The sequence below is a fragment of the Sorex araneus genome, chromosome 6, assembly GCF_027595985.1.
Source record: "Sorex araneus isolate mSorAra2 chromosome 6, mSorAra2.pri, whole genome shotgun sequence".
Lineage (NCBI taxonomy): Eukaryota > Metazoa > Chordata > Mammalia > Eulipotyphla > Soricidae > Sorex > Sorex araneus.
The window spans coordinates 111526410-111553606 of NC_073307.1; the positions used below are offsets into that span (position 1 = coordinate 111526410).

Sequence of the window (27197 nt, forward strand, 5' to 3'; positions counted from 1 at the left end):
TTGGGCACAGCAATCACAGCTCCAATTGTGGACAATACAGTCATCTCCATCAAGTGCAAATTCATTGTCCAATACTTATTCATATATTGGTATGAATTGATTTCAAGTTCCTAGATATCAATTATTCTAGTAAAATTCCTCTTTGTCCAAGAAGAAAATTCAGTGAGAGAGCTGGTAACAGATGAGATTTATTGACCTACGAGGCATTTTCCCCTGTAGACACCATCTTCTGAACTTGACTGCTTTCTTTCTAATCTTGAGGTGGAAGATGTGAGGTTTGTTTGTTTGTTCTTAGCTTCTAGCACTAATTTGTAAGTATGAGGGAGGGGAAGGAAAATTGAGCCTAATGGGAAAGCAGTAGGGGGCTGACAACTGCAAAAGGGCCCTGGAGTCAAGAACAAGTTCCTTAAAGAATAGGGGGAAGAGTTAGGAGATCAAGTGAGAACACACCACAGACAATATTGATATATCTAAAAACACAACTAAGATTTGGCAGGACTGGGAGCAGGCATGAGAAGGAGATGGTACTGTGCTGAGAGATAAAAGGAAAAGCTTTGCTTTTTTTTTTTTTTTTTTTTTTTTTTTTACAAAGTAAGGCCCAAAGGTATTCTAATGCTACTCTTGCCTACTCTGATGAACACATTTGGTAGTATGATTTGCTTTTTAAAAAGAATTTTAAAAGTGAGTTTCAAGCATTGTCAGCTCTAAAAAAATATAGTAGTACAATATACAGGATGAGTGGCCAACTTCAGGGAATACTGAGACAATATTGGGTGACAAAGAATCATTGTCATTTAGCTGATAACCTCTGACTCCATTTAAAACAAAAGATAGGTTCAAATTTCCTATGTTACTCTAAAACTTTTTAAAATTAAAATGAACCAATATAACCTGCAAATGATCTTACTGAGTGTTGATTGGATAAGCAAGTTAAGAACAAAGAGAGATAGTAAAGAAAAAAAAAGGAGCTAATGACAGAAACTTGGTAAAGAGATACATATGTATATATGTTTATTATATATTACATATAATACATATACACATATAATACCCTCTGCAAGAGTAAGAAGAATTTGGGGCTGGAGTGACAGTATAGCTGGTAGAGTACTTGCCTTGCATGCTGCTGACCCAGGTTCAGTCCCTGGAACCCCATATAATGCCCTGAGCCCCACCCAGAGTGATCACTGAGCACAAACTCTGGAGTAAGCTCTGAGTACCACTGGGTTAATCCTCAAACAAATAAAAATAAATTTGAAAAATAAAAGAGTAAGAAAAATTCAGGATGGGAAAGGATAGAGAAACAACATGTCCAGAGAAGACATGACCAATAGTGTTGAATGCTTCGGAGCAAATATGAAAGTTGGAAAAAGAAAAAGAAAACAACAAAGCCAAGACACTTGTGAATAAAACAGATAATTTTTGATACAGTTAGGGAATAGGTGTAAATATTTACAAACTAGATGAATACAAGGGTTTTATGTAATTCTTTATTTTTGAAGAATTAGAAGGTTCTCAAATACACCAAGAAGGGGGGGAAATACAGAGGAATAGAGATAGGAAAAAACAAAAAGTTACAGGCACAAGGTTGCCGAGCTATGGCCTTGTGATTTATATGATCCCTACTGAAAGATCCCATTTCCATAAAAACAAAAATTTTATATTAAAATTCATGATTTCCAAATATATAAGCAAGTATAACAAGAAGGGACGATTGCCTGGTCTTGCAAAGAAGACTTGTATTTACTTAAAAAGTAGTTTCTTTAAAAAAAAAACCAGAAAATATTTATTCATTGTATTAGAAAGTGATCTTTTCTAACAGCTGCATAGTATTCCATTGTATAGATGTACCAAAGTTTCTTTAGCCAGTCATGTGTTTTTAGGCACTCAGGTTTTTTCCTGATTCTGGCTATTGTAAACAGTGCTGCGATGAACATGTAAGTGCAGATGTTACTTCAACTATACTTTTTTGCTTCTCCGGGATATTTCCCAGAAGTGGTATTGCTGGATCAAATGGGAGCTCAATCTATTTTTTTGAGGAGCGTCCATATTGTTTTCCAAAGGGGCTGAACCAGATGGCATTCCCACCAGCAGTGTAGAAGGGTCCCTTTCTCCACACATCCTCTCCAACAGCGGTGCTTTTGTTCTTTTGGATGTGTGCCATTCTCTACAGTGTGAGGTGGTATCTCATGGTTGTTTTGATCTGCATCTCCCTGATTATTAGTGATGCAGAGCATTTTTTCATGTGCCTTTTGGCCATTTGTATCTCATCCTTGGAAAAGTTTCTGTTCATTTCTTCACCCCATTTTCTGAGATACGTGCTGAAAGTAGACTAGAGACTGAAGACGATGGCCACTAAATACCCCTGTTGCAAACCACAACACCCAAAAGGAGAGAGAGAACAAAATGGAATGCCCTGCCACAGAGGCGGGGTGGGGTGAGGAGGATGGGATGGGGGGTGGGAGGGATACTGGGTTCATTGGTCATGGAGAATGGACACTGGTGGAGGGATGGGCCCACGAACACTGTCTGAAGGAAACACAAGCACAAAAATGTGTAAATCTGTAACTGTACCCTCATGGTGACTCACTAATTAAAAAATAAAAATAAAAAAAGGAAAAAAAAAGTGATCTTTTGAAGAATTCATATGTGCTGCATATAGTCTGATTCTCAAATATTTCTCTAAGTCCTATATTATTAGCCATAACTTAAAAAAATTTTGTTTTATATTGAATCACCATGGGACTGGAGCAACAGTACAGCGGGTAGGGCATTTGCCTTGCACGTGGCCGACCTAGGTTTGATTCCTCTGTCCCTCTCGGAGAGCCCGGCAAGCTACCAAGTATCCCATCCTAACAAGTCTCACAACGGAGAAGTTACTGGTGCTGGCTCGAGCAAATTGATAAACAACGGGAGGACAGTGCTACGGTGCTACATTGAATCACTGGGAGATACAGTTACAGTGGTAATTTCCTTCTTACTCCATAAGAGGTAGTTTTACTAGTGGCAGGGGCATGTTCTTGAATTGGGATGTAGACTATTCTTTAGGGTGTGATAGCTATTACTAAGGGGGAAACTGGGAGAATACTGGATAAATAAAATAAAGCATGCCATTTTTTCTGGATTTTTAAAAACTGTAGGACTTTTCTGGGTTTTAAACTCTGAAGGGAATTTGTATGTTATATTTCCAAACCAAATATGACCAAGAACATTTTTTTTTTTGAAAGCAGTTGAAAAATATACTTTAGGGGTCCAGAGAGATATTACAGTGGGGAAGGTGCTTGCCTTGCATGTGCTGACCTGGGTTGATACCCAGCACCCCATACAGTCCCTTGAGCCTACCAGGAGTGATTCCTTAGTGGAGCCGGAAGTAAGCTCCGAGTATAGCTGTGTGTGTCCCAAACAAACAAACAAACAAAAACAACAATGACAAGAAAAGAAAAAATAAAGAAATAAATAAAATACCTTTTGGAAAATTATCACTTTGGATATCAAAAATATTTAAGTATAAAGGTGGGGAGTGGTGAGGAAAGAGAAGGAAGGAGGGAGTAATATAAAACAATGAGAACTCCCTTTAAGGAAAATGATAAAATCAACCTGACTTTGAAAGCTGTCATTTCCTAGGAGTCACATTTAGACTGAGAGTCTAAATTATAGCCATGCTGGCAAAACTGTAGATACAGGCACAGACAAATGAAACTGGAACCCTGGTCTTGCACTGTTCACTCAAAATCAAAGACTTGAACATAAGTCTTGAAAGTGCAAAACTTTTAAGAGAAAACAAAAATAGAAAACTCTCACACTGACCTTTACAATCAATTTTCTTTTTCAGTTTGACATCAAAATCAATGATGAAGAAAGCAAAAGTGAACATGTGGCACTATACTTCACAACAAAGGAAATGCTTAACAAAATGAAAAGACAGCCTACAAGTGAGAAAAAGAATTAAACCACGTAATCAAAAAGGGATACTATCCAAACTACGCATATTACAAGGGAAAAAATCCAAATAAAAAATAGTCCAATGACCTGAATATTTTCCCAGAGAAAGAGTGGACATTTGATTAAAATAAAAGAGTAACAGTGGCTAGGTAATAGTACAAGGGTTTGGGTGCATGCCTTGCATGTGCTGGCATGGTCTGGACTCCAGTGACTCCCAGCACCACAGAGCCCCAGCAGCATAGCGCCTTTGGCCCGAGGACTGAACCACTGGCGCAGATGGTTGAGTGTTACTAGGAGTGGCCCTCAGGCTCCTTGAGAATTGTTTGTGAGGCCCTCAAATACAAAAATAAATAGGGCCTAGACATAGAGCCAAGGGCTAGAGCATAGGCTTTGCCTGCTAGAGCCCAGGTTCAATCTCAACACCACGTGGATCCCTGAACATTGCTTAAAGTAATGTCTGAGCACTGAACTGAGCGTAACATCTGAGCATTGACAGATCTAATCCCCCCCCCCCCAAAAATAAAAAAGAATAAATATCACATAGTAATACCACTTCAGGGGGATTTATTTAAATATGAAAGTGGTGATTTAAAAGGATAAATGCACCATATGTTTACAGTGGCAGTCTCTTGCCCCTGCGTCTGGCTGTTTTCACCGAGGTCCCTTGGAGGGGGTGGGTTGAGTTTCCTTTCCCGCCCTGAGCATAGCCCCTGCAGCCGAAGACCTCTGGAACCCAGCCACAGCCATGCTCAAGGCCCCTCTCCACATGTTCAGCGAGCCTCACGCATGAAGGAACAGCAGAGGAAACCAGGTGTGCGGGACCCGAGGCTGAGATCTCCAAGCCTGCTGGGACTGGGACTGGGCCTCCTCCACCCAGATCCCCCATTTTCCAGTAGCTAGGTGGTTACACCCACAACGCCCCCACTCCTGTAATCTCATCAACGGCCAACATCCAGAGACTGTAAAACCAAGCTCCCGCAAAGTGGCCGCATGACATCTTATAGCCTAGTTCTATCTCTCAGAGAACCTGGCAAGCTACGGAGAGTTTCCTGCCCACACGGGAGAACCTGGCAAACTCCCTGTGGTGTATTCATATGCCAAAACCAGTAACAATGATGGGTCTCATTCCCCTAACTCTGAAAGAGTCTCCAATGCAGCACCATTGGGATGGATGAATAAAGAGAGTCTTCTAAAATCTCAGGGCTAGGATGAATGGAGGTTACTGAGACCACTTGAGAAAATCAATGATCAACGGAATGATAATGATGATGATGATGATGATGTTCACAGCAAGAATATTCACAATAGATAGAACCAATCTAAATGCCCATGCACAAACGACTGATAGTACATAGGTCTATGTACTCAATAGAATACTACTTTATCATTGAAAGAGAAGCCCTGCTTTTTGTAATAATAACCAAAGTAATTATGCTATGCAAAATAAGCTACAAGTGAGGGACAATTATAGGATTATTTCTCTCATATGTAGAAGTAACCAAAGTAAACAAATAACAACTAAATGACTTTTATATTACCAGAAAAAGTATATATATAATTACTTAGATAAGTGGGGGAAGGGATGGAGGCATGGCAAAAAAGAGTGGCGGGGTCAATCAGATCATGAGAGTAAGAGAACTTTGACATTAGATGTAGTAAGGCTTAGATACATACAGAGGTAAGAAGGTGTAATGAAAGTTACACAGTTTTGTTATACAATATCTGGAGGTCATTCCTAGTGACTCTTGGGTCCAGCAATGTGGTGTTTGTCAGGCATGGTGTGTTGGGGGCTATCAAGGCAATATCCAGTGGTGCTGGGGAGACCATGTGGTGTGTGGGATTGAGCTGGGGAGAGGGGACATGTCTCTACATGTATGGCATGCACTCCAGCACTTTGAGCTCCTTCCTGGCCTTGGTAAATAAAAATTGTAATGGAATAAAAGATATACAAATGGTCATGAAAAAGTGTCCAACATCATTAACCATGATGAAAAGGCAAATCAAATCACAATGTATCAACTCATACCTCTTCAGAATTACTATAATCAAAAAGACAAAAAAACAATAAATGCTGGCAAGTTGTGGAGAAAAGGGAAACCATACCAAGTCGAAAAATGGAAACTGGAAGGGCCACTGCAGAACACAGTATAGAGGGAGTTCCTACAAGGAACTGAAACTGGAATGACCGTAGGGTCCACTAAACCTATCTCTGTATATATTCTGAGGTAACAAAAGGGTTATATTAGAGATATAGTCACAACAGCCAATTATAGAAACATCTGAAGATTCCATTAATGAATCAATGAAGAAAATACAGCGTGTGTACAAACACACACACAGACATACACAAATCCATAGGGAGCCTTAAAAAGGAAAATCCTGCTATGCAATAAACATGAATAAACATGAAGGGCATTACACTAGTGAAATAAGTCACATAAAGACACTACTACATGGTGTCTCACAAGTGGAAACTAGAAAAAAATAGCTAAAAGGATATAAACTTAATTTTAAGATAAAATGTGGGATTGTACTGGATTACATGGTGACTAATGTTGATAATACTATATTGTATAATTAAAATTTGCAAACCAAAACAAGATGAATTATGTGAACACATGTGATTTGTTAATACGTTTTGGATTACTTTCAAATGTAAAGTATATAACTGTTACAGTATACACTTTAAATATATTACAATTTTGTCAATCATATTGCAGTAAATTAAAAAAGTATATAGACAGCCCATGTGAGAAACTCTATACTTTTATCCTATATGTTATTACTACATATTCTTCATCTTCTTCATCATCTCCATGAATTTTATAAAATAATCCCAGAACACAGCAAAAAGTATGAATCATCTTTTTTCTTCCTGACTTATTCTTCACCCTTTTGCTTAGGACACTGCTATGCACAAGAATGTCATCCCCTGTGTCCTAGCACATCTGAGTTTCTTTAACAGAAATGCCTTGCATGTTTCTGAAGACTGTCATGAGGCCCAAGGCAATAAAGTTCAACAGACTGAGCTGTAATCTTCTCCTAAGGAAATGGTTGGAATGCCAAGATGCCTTTTGACTTTGATTTCACAGCAGGGCTTCATTTGTAATGATGCTGTCCAAACTTTAAATGACAACAGCTGTGATATGAAGACCCACACATTCATTTATAAAAATTTCCCACAAATTAAAAAAAATTAAACAACGGGGAACTTCAATTCATGACCAATTAGCAGGGAACAGGCAATCATAAAATATTTAGGGGCTATTTATTATCTTACAAAATGTTTACACATTTCAGTGCGTGTCTCAAACCTGAGCGCCAGTCAAATGTTGATTGCAAAATATAAATATAAAATTCTTTGCAAATCACGTTAGAGACATTCTAAGTTAATTAGGCTAAAAAAACGGGAAAATTTAAAAACAATAAATTACAACTATTGACGCAGCAATAGCATTCCAGAGTAGTGCAGTTATCTGGTGGGGCATCAGTCCATAAATATACATCCTGAGGTCCCCTGTGTTTTGGCCACATAATAGCAATGCAGTTACAGACATACCAAGCAATTTATAAACTTGCAAGAACTCGAAAACTTATACTAGTTTTATTCTGAATTGTGCTATCCAGTTTACCTTTAATTTTCCTGCTACAATTAAAGAGTGCGCCTGCAGTCTTAATTTCCCCTATGTTAAATCACTTTATTCTTTTAATTAGTGTACCTTTGAAATATCATAGCCAGCATCCCTACTTCATAATGCTTTAGCTTTTCTCTCTCAAAAAATAGATTTAAACATAAAAAGTGGAGGGGACTGGAGTGATAGCAAAGCGGGTAGGGCATTTGCCTTGCACGTGGCCGACCCGGGTTCGATTCCCAGCATCCCATATGGTCCCCCAGCACTGCCAGGGTGAGTTGGTGAATTCTGAGTGCAGAGCCAGGAGTAACCTCTATGCATCTCTGGGTGTGACCGAAAAGCAATAAATAAATAAATAAACAAATAAACATAAAAAGTGGAATTGAAAGACACAATGGGTATGGGGGGGGCGGGTCTGGGCTACACCTGGCTGTGTTCAAGTGTTACTCCCAGCTCTGTGCTCAGGAGTCACTCCTGCAGTACTTGGAAGACCAGATGCAATGCTGGGGACTGAACTACATTGGCCACCTGCAAGGCAAGAGCCTTAAATCCTGTATAATCTTTAGGCTCATAATCAAGTTTAAGGGGGTTTGAGAGCCACACCTAACAGTGTTTAGGAATTATTCATTGCTCTGTGCTCAGAGGTCATTCCTAGTGGTCCTTGGCAGATCACGGTGGGTGGGCAGGGGGTTGAACAAAAGTTGGCTTTTAAGAACTTAAAAGCCACAGCCAATGGTGTTCAGGGGCTACTCCCGGCTTAGTGCTTTGGGGCTTGCTACCAGCGGTGCTTGAGGGACCATGGGGTGTTGGGTAGTGAATCCTGGCTTCCTGTTTCTGAAGTACATGCACCATCCCCCAGACCAGAAATCAGAGCTTTAAGTTAAGGAAACAACAGATCCAGTATGTGAAGAATTCAATAAATGAAACCAAGAAGCAAGAAAAAAGCAAAAGAAATGAATGGATCAGAGAATCAGCACACTCAAAGATAGCAGGAATGTGCAAATGATTCAGGTAGAAGAACTGAGAAATATGGTAAAGATAAGGAAAAAAAAGCCCAACAATAAAGAAACTCGGTGGGAACTATTTGTCTCTATTAGGGAATGTAGATTAAATGAAGAAAGAAAAAGGGGGAACAGAGTTGTGTTCAAAGAAAGAATACTGAAAAATTCCTGGGGAATAAACAAATTCACCTGCCTTCATGAAAGACAAGACACTACTTTCAACTGTCAAGAGTTCAAGACAAAGAAAACTGAAGGCAGAGAAAGGAAAGTAGCAGGTCCCTTATAAATGTCTTCCCATCAGACTTGAATCAGATTTCAGAAAGTCCACAGGTCAGAAAAGAATGAAACAACATTTTCAAATTACTCAAAAGACAAAAACTGCCAACGGAGAATACTACAATTCTGCAAGATTCTCTTTCAGATATGAGACAAAAAGGTCTTTACAGACAAACAAAAGTTGACCTCTAGAATGTTAACACTAAACATCCCTTACAAGAAATATTGAAAAGAGCTCTTCTGCATCTGAAAAAGACAATCCATAAAAAATGGAACAAAAATAAATATCTGGGGGCTGGAGTGATAGCACAGCAGGTAGGGCAGAAGCCTTGCACGTGGCCGACCCGGGTTCGATTCCCAGCATCCTATATGGTCCCCCTGAGCACCGCCAGGAGTAACTGCTGAGTGCATGAGCCAGGAGTAACCTATGTGTATCGCCAGGTGTGACAGACACACACACACACAAATCTGTTAATATATTAACTGATGGAACCACAAACTAAATGCAGAATAGCAGCAGCAAGATCTCATATATCAGAAATCACCCTTAATGTCAATAAACTGAACTCACCTATCAATAGTCATAGAGTGGTCAGGTGGGTTGAAAAACAGTATTAAAATTTTTTTCACCAGTAGACTATCTGCATTGTATGTGTGAGGCCCTGGTTTGATTCCCAGCACCTTAATAAACAAAACAATATGGCCAGAAAGACAGTACAGAGATGAAGGTGCTGGCCCTGCAACCCTGGTTCAATTCCTGACATGGCACACAATCCTCTGAACACTGTCAGGGGGCATTCCTGAACAGAGGTAGGAATAGCCTCTGAACACCACTAGATGGTGCCTCAAACCTCCCCCACTCCCTGAAGAAGGGAAAAAGCAAGATTATGTGTTAACACTAAGCAATGAGGAAAAAAGAATGTATTTCAAAGGAATGGCAGGTATACCTTCTATGCATGAGTCCCAGAGACTGATCTCTAGCATCCTATGCTGCCCACAATACACTGAGTGTAGCCCTTGTGACTCCTGAGCACTCTCGGTGGGCCCTGGTGTTCCCTGCCACCATGAGCCCAGGCATCTGACTAAGCTGAGATCCTTGGCAGGCAGCCTACCACTGGGAAGGCCTCTATGTGAAAAGACAGAGAGTAAGAGGTTGAATTGGCTCTCTAATACAACAGAAAATTTAAAAATGAAATAAACCACTAAACTTAGAAAAAACAGGCTTCTGGAGGGAAAAAACTGATAGCACAAGAAGAAACTTAATAAATGGATCAATAAAATAGGCATATTAATATATGTAATATATTAGTTACAATTGTTAATATGTATATGTAAACATAGCATCCAAAGAATAAAGCAAGTATTAACAGACACAGAGAAAGAATTGACAGCAATACTATAAATATCGGGAACTTTAACTTCCTACTTAGTAAGGGAGAGATCATCCAGAGAGAAAATCACCAAGTAAACAAAAGTATTAATAAATCAGAATATAAAATCACTTTAGTCACTTATGGAACACTCCTTCCTTTACATTCTTTCAATTACTCATTTTTTTGTTTTGTTTTGATTTTTTGGGGGACTGGAACGATAGCACAGAGGGTAGGGCGTTGCCTTGCACGAGGCCAACCCGGGTTTGATCCCTCTGTCCCTCTTGGAGAACCCAGCAAGCTACCCAGAGTATCCTGCCCACACAGCAGAGCCTGGCAAGCTACCCGTGGCACATTCGATATGCCAAAAACAGTAACAAGTCTCACAATGGAGATGTTACTGGCGCCCACTTGAGCAAATTGCTATACAAAGGGACGACAGTGCTACAGTGATTTTTTGGGTCACACCCAGGGGGTCCAGGGCTTACTCTTGGCTCTGAACTCAGGGATCATTCCTGGCAGGGCTTGGGGGACCATAGGGGGTGCCAGGATCAAACTCAGGTTGGCTTCTTGTAAAGCAAGTGCCCTAGACACTGTACTATCACTCCGTTGTCTCAATCATTCATGGAACAACTTTTCTACCCTACCTCCTCTCCCTCTCTCCTACCTTCTTTCCTTCCCTCTCTTTCTTTCCCCAGAGTATCACATGTGTAAGGCTCTACTGCTCTACTGCTGAGCAAAAACCCTGATACACATGGAACACTTTCAAGGACAGATCGCATACTGGAACATTAAAAAAGTTTTGATAAATTTATGAAGACTGAAATAACATCAAGCATATTTTTTCAAATAATAATTATACAAACCTAAAAATAAGTCAAAAGAAACTAGAGGGATATAATCGAATTTGTGGAGAATAAGCAACATGCTTCCTCACTGGTTCAACGAGGAAATTAAAGCTGAAATTTAAAAAAAATCTAAAATGAACTAAACATGGTTTATCAGAAGAACCCAAGGGATTCAGCAAAACCAACACTGAGAGGTAATATCACCGCAATACAATCATACTTGAAAGAAAAACAGAAATTAAATAAGAATATCTACAATACCTCCCCCAAAAAGTAAAAAAAAAAATCAGAGCAAAAATGAACAAAAAGAGAAATTTTTAAAAAGTTCAAAAGATTGATGAAACCAGAGCTGATACTTGAAAAGATGGACAAAACCCGCAGATTCACAAAAGAGAGAGGGAAAACACAATAGAAATAAGAATTATAATAGCTATTACAAAAATACAAAGGATCATGAGAGTATCAAGAAATTATACTGCACCAAGTTGGGCAATCTAAAATGGAAAAATTCTTAGAAACTTAAGATTTTAAAAGAAAACTGAAGCAGGAAGAAACAGAAACTCTGAACAGATCCATGTCTGGTAATAAAATTAGAACAATTAAAAGCCTTTTAAAAAACAAATAGGCCTGTTTCACTAGTGAAACAGACTGAATTCTACTACATTTCATAAAGAGTTAAAACATAAGCTTCCTTAAACTTCTTTTTTCTTAATTTATTTTTATTTTTATAAAGTTAACAATAATTCATTACATTCAATATTCCAACACCAATCCCACCACCACTACACCTTCCTACCACCATTATTTCAAATTTTCCCAACTACCATGCAAGTCTGCCAAACAGCAGGCCCTAAATAATTTATTTTGTATTGTTAATTATAAATAATTAGCTAAAAATGATCTAAAAACATTTCCTTAGAAGAAAGTGTGAAGATGGTTGTACCTCACCTGGAGCCATTGAGCCCTTGTGTAAGAGATTACTAACATGTTGTTACAGGTTGGGCCTTGTGTGTTAATATTTTTTAAATCAAGATTGGTTGCCTTCTACTTTACATCCCATCCAATGTGGTGTACTACTCGTGGTACATCATTGGTGTAGAGTATGAGATGTTGCTTCAGAAATTTAAAAATTTTAATAGGGTGATACACCTGGCACATATATTACTACTGCAGTTAATGATAATCTGGTATAGCATTAAAACACATTAAATACATTAAAATTTAAGACATTCTATCACGCTAAAAAATATGGGGTGAGGGACATTTGGGGTCACACCTGGCAGTGCTCTGGGTTTACTCCTGGCTCTGCACTCAGGGATCACTCCTGGAGGAGTTCAGGGACTATTTGGGATGCCAGGGACCAAACCAGGTTGGCCACATGCAAAGCAAATACCCTTCCCACCTGTACTGTGCTCCAGTCTCAACTTTTATAGATTTTTGCCCAGAAGTAGTCTTTATGTTAGCATTTGACTATATGATGTGGTCAAAAAATTATTAGTAGAGACACACAGAAGTGTGACCATTTAGAGAAATCACCTTCATTACAGTCTGTAAATTTTTCCTGAGGACAATCCTAGAGATTATTTAAAAAATTCTCTTTTTAAAAATTAAAAGATTATATAAAAAAATTCTGTGATGTAGTAGGTTGGAACGATAGCACAGTGGGTAGGGCGGTTACTTTGCATGTGGCTGACCCGGGTTTGATTCCTCTGTCCCTCTCGGAGAGCCCGGCAAGCTACTGAGAGTATCTGGCCTGCATGGAAGAGCCTGGCAAGCTACCTGTGGCGTATTAGATATGCCAAAGACAGTAATAAGTCTCACAATGGAGACATTACTGGTGCCCGCTCAAGCAAATCGCCGAATAACGGGGTGACAGTGCTACAGTGATACAGTGATACAGCTGGAGTTAAAAATTTAACTGAATAGTCACTTTGGGGTCTGGAGGCATCTCTGCAGCTTGATCTCTTCTGAGATTTTTTTGTGAATCTCTGGATCATGTCTGGTTAATGAGCTTATATGGTGCCAGAGGTGGTTCATAGGCATGACTGCCAGACTCCCAGAAGAACAGGGAGATGGGGGGAGGTCGCTCATCCCCACCTTTCTTAAACTCTTAAAGAACTGGAAAGGAAAGAAAACATCCACATTCCACCTAATTCTAAAACCAGACAGAATATATCCCCCACTACAAACACACACACCAACAAAATTCTAGAAAACTAATTTTGGTAATATATTTATAAAAATCATATATCATGACCAAGTAATTTTATTCTACAGGCGAAAGCTGTATAACAAAGTCACAACTAAATCATACTTAATGGTGAAAATTGGAAAGTTTTCCCCATAAGATTAGTAACAAAACAAAAATGTCCACTTTCATCACTACTATTTAATATAGTATTGGAAATCCTAGCAGTAATAACTAGAAAGGAAAGGGGTATAAAAAGTATCCAAATTAAAAGAAGTAAAACTATGGCTATTTGCTATGACATGGTAATATAAAGACAGTTCTATAAGATTCCAGTAAAATGTTACCAGAAATAATCACAGTAAGTGCCAGACCACAAATTTATTTTAAAAAATGCTCTATTTCTATATACAAATAATTAACAAAAAGAGGAATTAGAAAATAAACCTATTAGAAGAATAAAATGCCTTGCGGGAAAATACCCAAAGAATGAACAATCTGCACATGAAAAGCTATAAGATACTATTGAAAGTATCAAAAAACATAAAGGAAAAATACAAAGAAATACAAATACAGTCTCCTAACATTAATTTATTTCCTATTAATTCAAATTAGTTTGCTAGTTGATATTTGCATCTATGTTTATCATTAGTAGAGTTACAAAGTAGAAACTACAAAGAATACAAAATACAAAGACATGGACACACTGTGTTCAAGGATTGGAAGAATTAGCATAATTAAATGGCTATATAACCTAAAGCAACATATGCATACACTATTCCCCATTAAAATCCCAAAGGCATTCTTTTGCAGAAAATGGAAACCCAACCCCCCACCCCCACCCCCCCACAAAAGACATTTATTTGTAACTACAAAAGACTCCAAATAGCAATACTCCCAAGGGGAGGGGGAATGAAGGTATCATGCTTCCTGTCTTAAAACAGTATGATCAAGCAACAGTAATTAAAATACCATGCACTGGAATAAAAATAGAAGCATAAAACAGTGGAAAAAAATTGAGAGTCCAGAAATAAATATCCACATATATGGAGAATCAGTTTATGGCAAAAATAAAAAGGCAAGAGCTTATAATGGAGCAAGGAAAATTCTCAGTGAAAGAAAATTTGTTTTCTCTAATGTGTTGGCAAACCTGCACATGTGAAAGAATGGAAACAGAACACTAATTAATACTCAACACAAAAATTAATTCAAAATAATTTAAGGACTTGGATATAAGGGGTCAGGGAAAGAGTTTAAGAGGCCCTGGAGCACCAGCTGTAGCCTTGTTAGCATCTGAGCTTGGATGGGGGTGGCTTTGCTGGCTTCCAGCACCACTGTGCCTGAGCAGCACCTTGCCAGACCCAAGCACTGCTGAATGGTCTGAAGAGCTTCCCCTGAGCCCTGCTTTGCATATGGGAGACCCCAGGCTTGATTCCATGCACTACCCAGTTCCCTGAACACGGGGAGTGACTTCCAGCACAGAGCTGGGAGTAGCACTGCCTAGGGAGACCAAAACCAAAACAAAACAAACAAACAAAAACCCCAACAAAACAACAAAAACCAAAGTCTGGATGTAAAATCTAAAACTAGGAAATGCACATGAGAAACCACATTAGGCTGGGAGATAACTCAAGTGATGAAGAACATGTTTTGAATGCCCTGAGTTTGATACCTGGCACTTCACTCCATGTCTCCCCAGCTACTGCTGGGCATAGTCCCCAGAACATGACACAGCTGGGTCTGAGCACAGAACCTTCAGGACCATATCACCTGGCTGAGAATTGCCAGGAGAGGCCCTGGGACCCTGAGCACTGTGGGGAGTGGGAATGGCCTTTATTCATCTATCTATCTATCTATCTATCTATCTATCTATCTATCTATCTATCTATCTATCTATCTATCTATTTATCTATCTATTGGTTTTAAAAGACTACTTGTAGAAAGTCCAATATCTGAAATAAAATTGGTTGCAAAGAGTGCATTTTGAGATAGTAAAGGCCACATACTTTTACTTCAGATAGCTCAGGTGCTGGGCAGTTGGCGCTGCTGTCAGGAGAGCGGGGAGAGCTAGCGTGCGCCTTGCAAAGGCTCCGAGCTTCTGTCAGGGCTCCACAGCTCTCCTTCCCCTACTTTTCCCACTCACTGCACACTTCATCCCACTTCCTTCTTCCTCTCTTCTCTTACTCTATTTCCTTATATAGGATTAGTTCACAAAAAGGGCCTCAGACAAAACTACCCTGTATTTTCTTTAACAGACTGGCCCCCAAAGTCTTTAGACAAACTTCAAAGGTTCTGAAAAAAAAAGTTGTTTTTTTTTAATTAGTTTATAACTAAGTGCCTTTGATATAGTAGAAGGAGAGAGCGCCAGATGGACTTTTTAAATTGAATTGGTCATTCTGAATCTCACCTGCCAAAGAGAGAGGTATCCAGTCAGAATAGATACTGTGATGGCCAGAGATGGGACACAGCAGGGGGTACAAGGAAGCCCCCAGTCAGGCAATGCTCTCTTTGCCCTCTCACCTATGCTCAGACAGACCCCAGGACAGTTAGGATCTCACCTAAGTACACATGACTGTGGCTGGAGACTAAGGTAAGCCGAGGGGTCAGGGTGACACTGGGATATAGTTCTAGGGAGATTCAGTGGCAGGTTACAGGGCAGCAGGCCCAGCAAGGGGCCACAGGACTCTAGCTGCAGATTTCAGACTGGGAAAGCATACACTGAATAGAAAACTGCACAGGGACAAGACCAAACCATTGTACTCTGGAGGTGGGCAGACTGTGAGGGACAGGGCCCATGATGTACACTAAACTTAAACTTAAGCACCTTGAGGGGTTTTGTTATTATTGTACATTTCCTACCACCAATGTTTCCGGTTTCCCTCCTGCCTCCTCCACCCCTGATTCTGTGGCAGGCACTTTTCTTTCTTTTTTAGGGACTAATAACACCAGTATTTTTTACTATGAAAGCAAGAGATGGAGACAAAATACCAAGAACAATTTTTATTTCGGAAGAAAGTCCTCTTAATTGGCTTTATGTCACAATTCAGTCATTCAGAATAGGCCATATGCCCATCTCTTGAAAGTCGTTGACAAAGGAGAATGACAAAAAACTATGGCTTATTTATTGTTTTATTTTTCCTTAGGTTTTGGGGCCACACCTGGCAGTGCTCAGGGGTTACTCCTGGCTGTATACTCAGGAATCACTCCTGGTGGGCTTGGGATTGCTAGGATTGAATCTGGGTTGGTCATGTTCAAGGCAAGCGCCCTACCTGCTTAGTACCCAGATAGTACCCACTGTACTATCTCTTGGGCCCAAACTATGGCTTATTTGTTTTAATTTATTTTTATCTTTTAATTCCTTCTTTTCAATCACCACGAGATACATAGTTACAAAGGTTTTCCTAATTGGATTTCAGTCCTACACTATTCCAACACCAGTCCCTTGTACATTTCCTGCACCAATGCCCCCAGTTACCCTCCTACCTCTCCCTCCCCCATCTGCCTCTAATGCTGGAACTTTTCTCCTCCCTCTCTCTCTCTTAAGCATATAGCTCAGAAAATTTAAAATAACTATACATTTTTAGCGCCAGAGTGATAGTACAGTGGGCAGGCTGCTGCCCTCTCTGACTCGTTTTGATCTCTAGCACCACAATTGGCTCCTTGAGTCCACCAGGAGTAACCTGAAACACAGAGCCAGGAGTAGCTCTGAGTACTATTTGGTGTGTTCCAAACAAGAAAAACAAAACGTTAAAGTACACAATAGGAAATAATAAAAAGAGGGCAGAAATTAAGAAGAAAACAAAACTAGGCAGTCTGTTTGCAGAATAATAAAAGTGGCCAAGGACAGAGAGGTACAGGACAACATGTAAGGCCTTGCTTGTGGTCAACCTGCAAATGAAGAGCCACGAGTAAGCCCTGAGCACAATCAAATGTGCCCCCAAAACAACAACAATAAAAATCGAAAATTAAACTGGTATAACCTGATATTTTTGGAAGGAAAGGGGGCATGCTGGGTGTGGGAGTTGGCACTGAGTGATGGATGGAAGCAGACAATGGCAGAAGCTGTAGGACTGGAACATTGTACACATGAAACCTGATCATGAGTCACTGTCACTGTCCTCCCATTCATCGATTTGCTCGAGCGGGCACCAGTAACGTCACCATTGTGAGGCTTCTTGTTACTATTTTTGGCAAATCAAATTTGCCACAGGGAGCATTATAAATTACGTTGGCTAAATTTTATTTTTAAAAAATCAAGAGTTAGATTCTTAGGAAAAATATGATCAAGCAAAAGGAAGAGGGGCGAGGGTCAGGAGAGATAGGATAATGCGCAGGGTGCTTGCCTTGCATGAGGCTGACCTAGATTTGATCCTCAGTACCCAATGTGGTCCCCTGAGCACCACCAGCAGTGATCCCTGATTGCAGAGCCAAAAGTAATCCCTGGGCACAGCTGGGTGTGGCCCCCAAACAATACAAAAACAAACAAAATAAAGGATAAAAGTCTAAAATAAAAGTGTTAAAGAGGGGGCCAGAGCGATAGCACAGAGGGTAGGGCGTTTGCCTTGCATGCGGCCGACCCGGGTTCGATCCCCGGCATCCCATATGGTCCCCCAAGCACCGCCAGGAGTAATTCCTGAGTGCAAAGCCAGGAGCAACCTTGAGCATCGCTGGGTGTGACCCAAAAAGCAAAAAAAAAAAAAAAAAAAAAGTGTTAAAGAAAGCGGACAGACACCAGGTAAATCTAGTCAATTTATCTGGTCCCTTGATATCTCACCTGCCAAAAAGAAAGCCACTTGAAAACAAATAATCAAATAGTTGGGGATGAGAGACAGTGAGATACTAAAGGAAATCCCATTTCTGAAGACTTGGCCCCTCAAACTAATAACTCAAATTAATAACCTAACTTCACATCTTGAAAAACTAAAGAAAAATGAAAGCCAAGTGATGGAGGTAATAATGAAAGAGCAGAAGCAAATGATATAGAAATCAAGAAAACAATGCAAAGAGTAAATAAAAGGTGGAATTGGCTTTTCAAAATTCTAAAGATTGACAAATTCTTAGCTAGATTTAATTAGAAAAAAAGGGAGAGAAACTGCTAAACTAGATCAGAGATGAAAGGGGAAAAGTTATAAAAGATACTTCAGAAACATAGGAAATCATAAAATGTTAAAATGAACAAACCCATTACCCTAGAACGTAGAAATGGTCAAATTCTTAGAATCATAGTCTTCCAAAACTGAATCAGAAGGATATTTAGGCTGGAGCCACAGTATAGCAGGTAGGTGCTTGCCTTACAGACAGCTGACCTGGGTTTGATCCCTGGTTCCTCATACAGTTCCCTGAGCCCACCAGAAGTCATCCCTGAATGTAGAGCCAAGAGTAAGCCCTGTATGGTACTGGGTGTGGCCCTAAAACCATAAATTTAAAGACTTTCTTTTAATTTAAAAAATAAGAAGGAAGCAGAATACCTAAATAGACCAATCACAAGTAAGGAAATTAAAACTAATTAAAAAAAAAAAAAACTCTTCCAAAGGGGGGAAAAAAAAGTCCAGGTCCAGATAGATTCAAAGAAGACTCATTTCCTACATTTCTGAAGCACTTCTAGAAAACTGAAGAAACATCATACTCAATGTCAAAAACTGAAAGCTCTCCCTCTAAGCACGCACAGAGAAAGTCATCTATCTACTTTCACCACAAATATTCAAGATGGTATTGGAAAACGAAATGATCACTGATAGTAAATCAGTGATTTGATAGAAAATGATCACTCTGGACAAGAACTATCAGCCTGGTGCCTAAAGTAGGAGGTAAAGTGATGTGCATGATATTCTTTCAGTATCAGTATTGCAAAACACAGTGCCTAAAAGGAAAAAGAAGGAAAGAAAAAAAAAAAAGAAAAGTATCTACCATAAAAAAAAAAGAAAGAAAGAAAAGTATCTACCATAAAGGAATGCAGGGGGTGGAGGGTAAGAGAAAACTGGGGACACTGGTGGTGGAAAGTGCACTTGGTGGAGGGATGAGTGCTGAAACATTGTACGACTGAATCTCAGTCACGAACAATTTCATAGCATTCACATTAAAAAGGAACTGAAATGACAAATCACTATTTGTAAATAAAATGTTTAGAAGAACCTAAAGACTTCACATAAAATTATTAGCAACAATAGTTATCATTATTGTACCAGTGCAGGTACAATACTACTTTAAGCAAGCAGGCTACAAAACCAACATGCAAAATAGCTGTTGGACTTCTAGATACAAATAATACACTAAAACAGCAACAAAAATGTACAACCTCATTTAAAACTGTGGTTCAAAACACTGCCTGGGAATCAACTTAATGAAGGCTGTGAGAGACAACATACTGGAAATATAAGTTATTATTAAATATAACTAAGAAATGAAAAATATTTCAAGTTCATGACCTGGGATAATTATCATTGTCAAAATGACCAGCCTAAATAAACATCAGACAAAGGATCGAGGAAGACAGCTCAAAGGACTTGGAGTATTTGCATACAGGAGCACCAGGTCCAATCCTGAGTACAGCCTCGTCCCTCAAACACTGGCAGGTATGGTCCCCCCCAAAGAAATTAAAGGCCTATATACATTAATAAATATATTTATAAATAGAAAGACTTTGAAACAATGTCAGCTATTCCCAAATCAGTCTATGACTTCAATGTAACTTCAAAGTTCCAAAAGAATTTCTGACAGAAGTCAAAAGTGATTCTAAAATTACATATAAAAGCAAAAAGCAATTAAAGTGAGGTTTTTCTTAGGTGTAGACTTCAAGGTATTTCAAGATGTAGATTAGTGACAGCTTTACGAATACTAAAATTTATTACAAAACCCTAATGCTATATATATATATAACACTTTTGTGGAAATAGGCAAGTAGATTAGACAGAAATCCTGAACAGAACCATATGTTTGTAGAAATGTGATGTATGAAAAGCGGGTCACAGCTAGTCATTGGAGAAAGGATATGCTCTTAAATCATTCTGCAGATAACAGTTATTATCTGAAAAAAGAAAATGGATGACTATCTAATACAAATAAAAAAAATTTCAGATAAAGACTTAAACATAAAAAGGTTAAGTACTGAGGGCTTAAATATGAAAGGCAGTCCATTTACTTTGTTTTTGGGCCACACCCAGCAATGCTTGGGGCTTATTCCTGGGAAAGGCACTCCTTTTTATTTTTTTTTATTTTTTTGGGGGGGGTCACACCTGGTGATGCACAGGGGTTACTCCTGGTTCTACACTCAGGAATTACTCCTGGCGGTGCTCAGGGGACCATATGGGATGCGGGGATTCGAACCTGGGTCAGCCGAGTGCAAGGCAAACGCCCTACCCGCTGTGCTATTGCTCCAGCCCCAAAGGCACTCCCTTTTAAAAGGATATGAAAATATCTTTGTAACCATGTGGTAGTGAAGGATTCTTGTACAAGACATAAAAACACAAACAACAAAGGATTTAATAAAACTGACTGCATTAAATTGCAAACTTAACAGTCAGTTACTAACTAGAAATACCTGAAATGTGAAAGGACTATTGTTCAGAGGCTATTAAACTCATATAAATCAATGAGAAAAAGATTACCAAAGCAGAGGGAAAAGGCCAAAAGACAGTCATTTTCTTCCAATAAAAATTATGCAAAGGCAAAAAAAATCATGAAAAGGTGTAATATTCTATTAATTACTGAGGAAATGCAAATTTTAAGTATGATATATACACTTTTACAATCAAAAGACTGGCAGAAATTTATCAATTAAAAATTTGTTAAACACCAAAATTTGATTAAGATGTTCAGTTGAGGAAAATTTCATGCAGTTGTAAAGTATAAATTTTGTTGTAACATAAAAGGTATATGGTGTCAGGTATAATGACCAGTTTCAGAGACAAAGGAAAAACAACCAAAAAACCCTAAAGTTGATCAAGGAAGTCAAAGTGACAAAGGCACCCAAGCAGGAAGGGATAGAGCAATTCTAGATACTGACTGCATGGCTCTCCCACAAGGAATTGGCATGGGGATGAAAGTTGAGCTAAAGAAAAATGGTGACGAGTAGGAAGTGACTTTGTTCAGTGCCCACTTCTGCTCAGGTCATTCTCTATAAGAAGTAAACCAAGGAATGACAAAGTAGAAAGAATCCACACATGGTGAAGTTTATTGAGCAATTCATTACAATATAACATGGTTTTGTGAGGAAACTTTCAATCTCAGTATCTTTAGTAAAATTGTTTTCTCTCAGTTGGTCACTTTGCTTATAGAACTGTCTCCAATGCCCTATCTTGAGGGCAGGCTGCCAGAGTTCTGGGAGTTGGAGGGAGCAAGTCAGCTGGTTTTATCCATATCTGACATACAATTAACCTCCTTTTTTTGCAACAAAATGATATATCCACCAGTCAGACCTAATGCCTCCCAGGCCAACAATGTCTTTTCTTTTTTAAGAAAGAAAGGACAGACCTCTAATCTTCTGCCAGGGTGAAAGAGAGGCAGCTGTTTGTTTATATAGAATTGGAAAAGGGTCTGGGAGAGGAATCCAACTGCATCTTTAGAATACTTTCAAACCTTTAAAAATTTTTTTTCACTCCACCATAACTTCCCGCTTTCAAATAACTTGATGCCCCTAATTCATTGAGTCATTTGCAGTTCTGAAAAATAAGTTTCTTGGGTCTACTAATAAAGTCAATCACTGATCAGCTTTCTGGTTTTCAAAATGTTGTTTTTGTCTCTTTCTGTGTTTGCCTATACATTTATGCACGAAAGAAAAATCCTCTACTTTTATTTGGGTTTTGAGTATTAGCTAAGGTTATATGGTTTCAGTCTGTTTACTTTAACTCAAACTTCTCTCATCTCCTCTCCCACATTTTCACACCACACTTGGTGACATCAAAATATTTTTTATTTTCAAAAGCATATACTTCCTATTTTTACTAGCAACTTCTACTAATCTTAAAATCAAGTAGCATGATATTCTAATTTTAGTCATTTTCAAGATAATTTTTAAATTATCTTTTACATTAAAATTAAAAATGTTAAGGTACTATGATTTACATAGTTATTCCTAGTTGAGTTTCAGGTATACAATGTTCCAACATCAATATCACACCACCACTGTCCCCAGATTCCCTCTGGGGGAACCCCCAGACCTGCCTCATCGACAGTTTTATTTGGGTGTTGAAGTTCAGATCTTATGCTAAAGTATTCTTGGCTCTGAAGTTTAAATATATGCATCTATCACACCTCTTCACCACCTCTGTGCCTGAGACCTCTGACTTCCACTGCTGTTACCTCCCATCTATCTCTATTTATCTCCCCTTCCCCTTTGTACCTTGCATTACTTTCTCCTGTTTTCTTTTTAATATCACTCTATCATTGTCATCCCATTGTTCGTTGATTTACTGGAGCGGGCACGAGTAACGTCTCTATTCCTCTCAGCCCTGAGATTTTAGCAGCCTTTCCTTACTCGTCTTTCTCAACGACTGGAAGCTCTTTCAGGGTCAGGGGAATAAGACCTATCGTTACTGTTTTTGGCATATTGAATATGCCACGGGTAGCTTGCCAGGCTCTGCTGTGTGGGCGGGATACTCTTGGTAGCTTGCAGGGCTCTCTCAGAGGTATGTATGTAGATACGATCATCCTGTAGATCAATGATTTGCTCGAGCAGCCCCAGTAACGTCTCCATTCATCCTAGCCCTGAAATTCTAGCAGTCTCTCTTTACTCGTCCTTCCCAATGGTGCCACAGAGGCTCTTCAGGGTCAGGGGAATGAGACCCATCACTGTAACTATATTTGGCATATGAATATGCCATGGTGAGTTTGCCTGGCTCTCCCGTGCAGGCAGTAAACTCTTGGTAGCTTGCCAGTTTCTCTAAGAGGGAGAACTAATCTATCAGATGTCACGCTTCCGGGAGCTTGGTTTTATAGTTTCTGGATGTTGGCTGTTGATGAGATTACATGGCGCCAGGGGGCAGTTTCTGGGTGTGACTGCCTAGCTACTGGAAAATGGGGAATCTGGGTGGAAGAGGCCCAGTTCCAATCTGAGCAGCCTTGGAGATCTTGGTCCCGGGTCCCGCACACCTGGGTTTCTCTGCCGGTTCCTTCATGTGTGAGGCTCGTCTGAATTTGTGGAGAGGGGCCTTGAGCATGGCTGTGGCTGGGTTCTGGAGGTCTTCAACCTTCAGGGTTTTTTTTATATAACACAGATAAATAAGATCATCCAGTATTTGTCCTTCTGACTCACTTCACTAGATATATCCTCTAGTTCCATCCAAGTTGCAGCAAATTGCCTGATTTCATTGTTCCTTGTGGCTGCATAGCATGCCATTGTGTCTGTATACCATACTTGATTACATTAACTCATCTTTTGCGAGGCACCTGGATTGATTCCACATCCTAACTACTGTGCTGAGTGCTGCAGTGAATAATGTTGTGAATATGTCCTTTTGAATGCATGCTTTTCTGTCCTGGGGGTAGAAAACTTAGAAGTGGAATTGGAGGCTTGGATGGCAGCTCCATACTTATTTTTCTGAGAAAATTCCAAACTGTTTTCCATATGGGTTGAACCAGGCGACATTCCCATCAGCATTGGGTTAGAGATATTTTTTTCACCACAGCCCTACCAACACAGACTTTACCCAGTTTTTTTTATGTGCCATTATTTTTATCTGAATTTCCCTGATAATCAGTGATGATGAGCATTTTTCATACATTTACAGGCTATTTTTCTCTTCTTCAGAGAAATATCTTTCATTTTCTCTCCTCATTTTTGAGAGAGTTCATAAATTATTTCTGTAAATTTTTATGAGTGCTTTATATATCTTGGATATTAATCATTTATCTGATGTCTTAACTGTGAATATTTTCTTCCATTCACTTGAATGTCTTTTAGTTTTAGCTCATGTATCTCTCGCTATTGTAAAAATTGTTTATTTGATAAAGTCCTATTTATTTTAAAAAAAGTTTCCTTTTGCTTTGGGTCACACTTGGTGATGTTTAGGGCCTACTCCTGGCTCAGGGATCACTCTTGACAAGGCTCAGGGCACCATAAGGGGTCTGCTGAACCTGGGTCAGCTGAATGAAAGGTAAATCTCTTACCTGCTGTACTAGCTCTCCAGTCTCCCATCTGTTTAATTTTGTCTCTGCTGCCTTTTGCAATGGAACCATTTCATTGAAGACACCTTTGAGGTTCAAATCTTAAAACATTTTGTTGATATTTTTCTCGATGTATTTTTTGGATTCTGGTCTGATCTCAAAGTCTTCAATCCACTTTCAACTGACTTTTGTGTATAATTTGAGATAAACATTGAGTTTTCTCAGTACCATTTGTTTAAGAGGCTATCTTTACTCCACTACCTATAACTAGCTCTTCTGTCAAAAACTAGCTGACTATAGATCTGGGGATTTGCCTTTGGGTACTTGATTATAACCCATTAGTCAGAGAATCTATCCTTATCCTAATACCATGCTATTTTGATAACTACAGCTTTAAAATGTAGTTTCAAGTTAGACAATGAGATACCTCCCAATTTCTAATTTCTCAGTATGGCTTTAGCTATTTAAATTATTTTATGATTTCACACAAACCTTATTACTGACACTCTAAGTCCTTGATGAATGTCAAGATTTTTTTTTTAAATAATGTAGGAATACTGTTATTTATTCAGCCATTGATTAAGCTGACTGAATGTTGGTTTTGTATTTTTATTTTTTGGTGAAACCAGCAATGTTCAGGATTTACTCCTGGCTCTGTGCACAGGGATCACTTCTGGCAAGGCCTAGGGGACCATTTGGGATGCCAGGAATTGAACCCGGGATGGCCATGTGCAAGGCAAGTGCAGTATCCACTGTATTATCACACTAGTCCTAAGAATGTCAAGATTGGATTGGCATTGAATCCATATAGTAATTTAGGTAGGGTGGTCATTTTAACAATACCTGTTCTTCCAATCCAAGAACATGGGATATCTTCACATTTTCTAAGGTTTTCTATCTCTTATGTGATTTAGAGTTTTCATGATATAGACATTTCACATCTTTTGCTCAGTCCTAGGGGTGGGGGACCATTATGTGGTGTGCGAGATTGAACCCAGGTTGGCTGGATGCAAACCAAGTGCCGTACCCACTATACTCATGGTTTCATGGACTCTCTGTATTGCTTTCTTGATTTCTGTATCATTGATTTTTGCTCTAATTTTATTATTTCCTTCCTTGTAATACTTTTGGGATTCATTTGTTGTTTCTTCCACTCGTGTGTATTGTATTAGGTTCACAGACTTGAGCTTTTTCTTCTTTTCTAAAGTAGTCTTGTACTGTTGTGAATTTCCCCCTTAGTACAGCTTTTCTGTGTTTCACAGATTCTGATACTTTTCTTCTTCATACTTATTATTTTCCAGGAATCCTTTTCTCTCTTTTTAAATTTTCTTTTGTGATCCAGTTGTTATTTAGCAGACTGGAGCGATAGCACAGCGGGTAGAGCACTTGCCTTGTGTATGGCTGACCCGGGTTCAATTCTTCCGTCCTTCTCGGAGAGCCCAGCAAATACCGAGAGTATCTTGCCTGCACAGCAGAGCCTGGCAAGCTACCCGTGGCGTATTCGATATGTCAAAAACAGTAACAAGTCTCACAATGGAGAGGTTACTGGTGCCTGCTCGAGCAAATCGATGAGCAACGGGATGACAGTGCTACAGTTATTTAGCAGTGTTTTCGTTAGCTTCCACTTGTTGGGAGTTTTTTTCCCTGTCTTCTTTTTTATGGTTGTTTTCTGCCTTCATGGCATTATGGTCTGAGAGGATGCTTGGCATGTCTTCTATATTTGAAAATATGTCTTTGCTTATTATGCCCAAGTATCAAGATCATTTTGACCATTTTAAAGCCCCTGCATTGCCCCATAAATTTTAGCCTGCCTGTCAATTTCTAGAAAGTCTTTTGCAGTACTGACTGAAACTGTCTTCAATCTATGGATCAACTTAACAGTACTGTCTTCCATATACCTTGAATTTTCACTTTTAATGATCATATAATTTAATTATACATAATAGTAATTTGTAGCCTCTATAAATCAGTTCTATAAAAATTTATCTTGTCATTGAAAGAAGCTGATAAACAAAATGGCCCTTTGGCAGTACTCATGTTCCATTTACTTTTCCCTTGAGGACATAGAAGACAGAAGAACTTCAAAATCAAGAAAATCAAAAATTACTAAAGGTCTTGAATCACCAGTTACAAATCAGTTCACTTAATTAATTTCTCTTTCTTAAAACACCAACACAGATGTTTGGCCTCTTTGCCTTAAAACTCTATGCTTTTGTAAAAAAATGTTCAGAATGCCATGTTAAATCCCCACAAGTGACGTTGTTACAACAAGAATATAAACACAAATAAATCCCAAGTTGGTAATAAATAACCCATTAAAATACAAACATCACATCTGAGACCATTTGTAACTGAGAAGAGCCTCTATATAGTGTGTTTTTTTTTTCTTTTTGGGTCACACCCGGCAATGCACAGGGGTTACTCCTGGCTTTGCACTCAGGAATTACTCCTGGCAGTGCTCAGGGGACCATATGGGATGCTGGGATTCAAACCCGGGTTGGCCGCGTGCAAGGCAAACGCCCTACCCGCTATGCTATCGCTCCAGCCCCCGAGCCTCTATATAGTGTTAAACAACAACATGTACTGAAATGAAGATAGAACCCATTTTTATGAATTTGTGAAATACTCTATTACAAAATATTTTGTAGCTGTCAGTGAAGGTGTATTTGAATGCAGCAAAACATCAAACCCCAAAACAATCAAAATCATGCCTTTCCCCTCTTAGAAATATAACTCCAATGAAAAATAAAATTAGGACTCGAGGATGATGTATGTGTAAGAACATATACACACATCCAAAGGTAGGATACCTAGATTACCCTGAATCTGGACTAAAGAATTGA

At 39.0% G+C, this 27197-nt stretch overlaps 1 protein-coding gene across 4 annotated transcripts in view; it reads right to left on the reverse strand.

Annotated features, from left to right (window-relative positions):
- The window catches only part of SBF2 (SET binding factor 2), a 436024-nt gene that overhangs the window by 142348 nt on the left and 266479 nt on the right, over positions 1-27197 (reverse strand). The window lies entirely within an intron of this gene.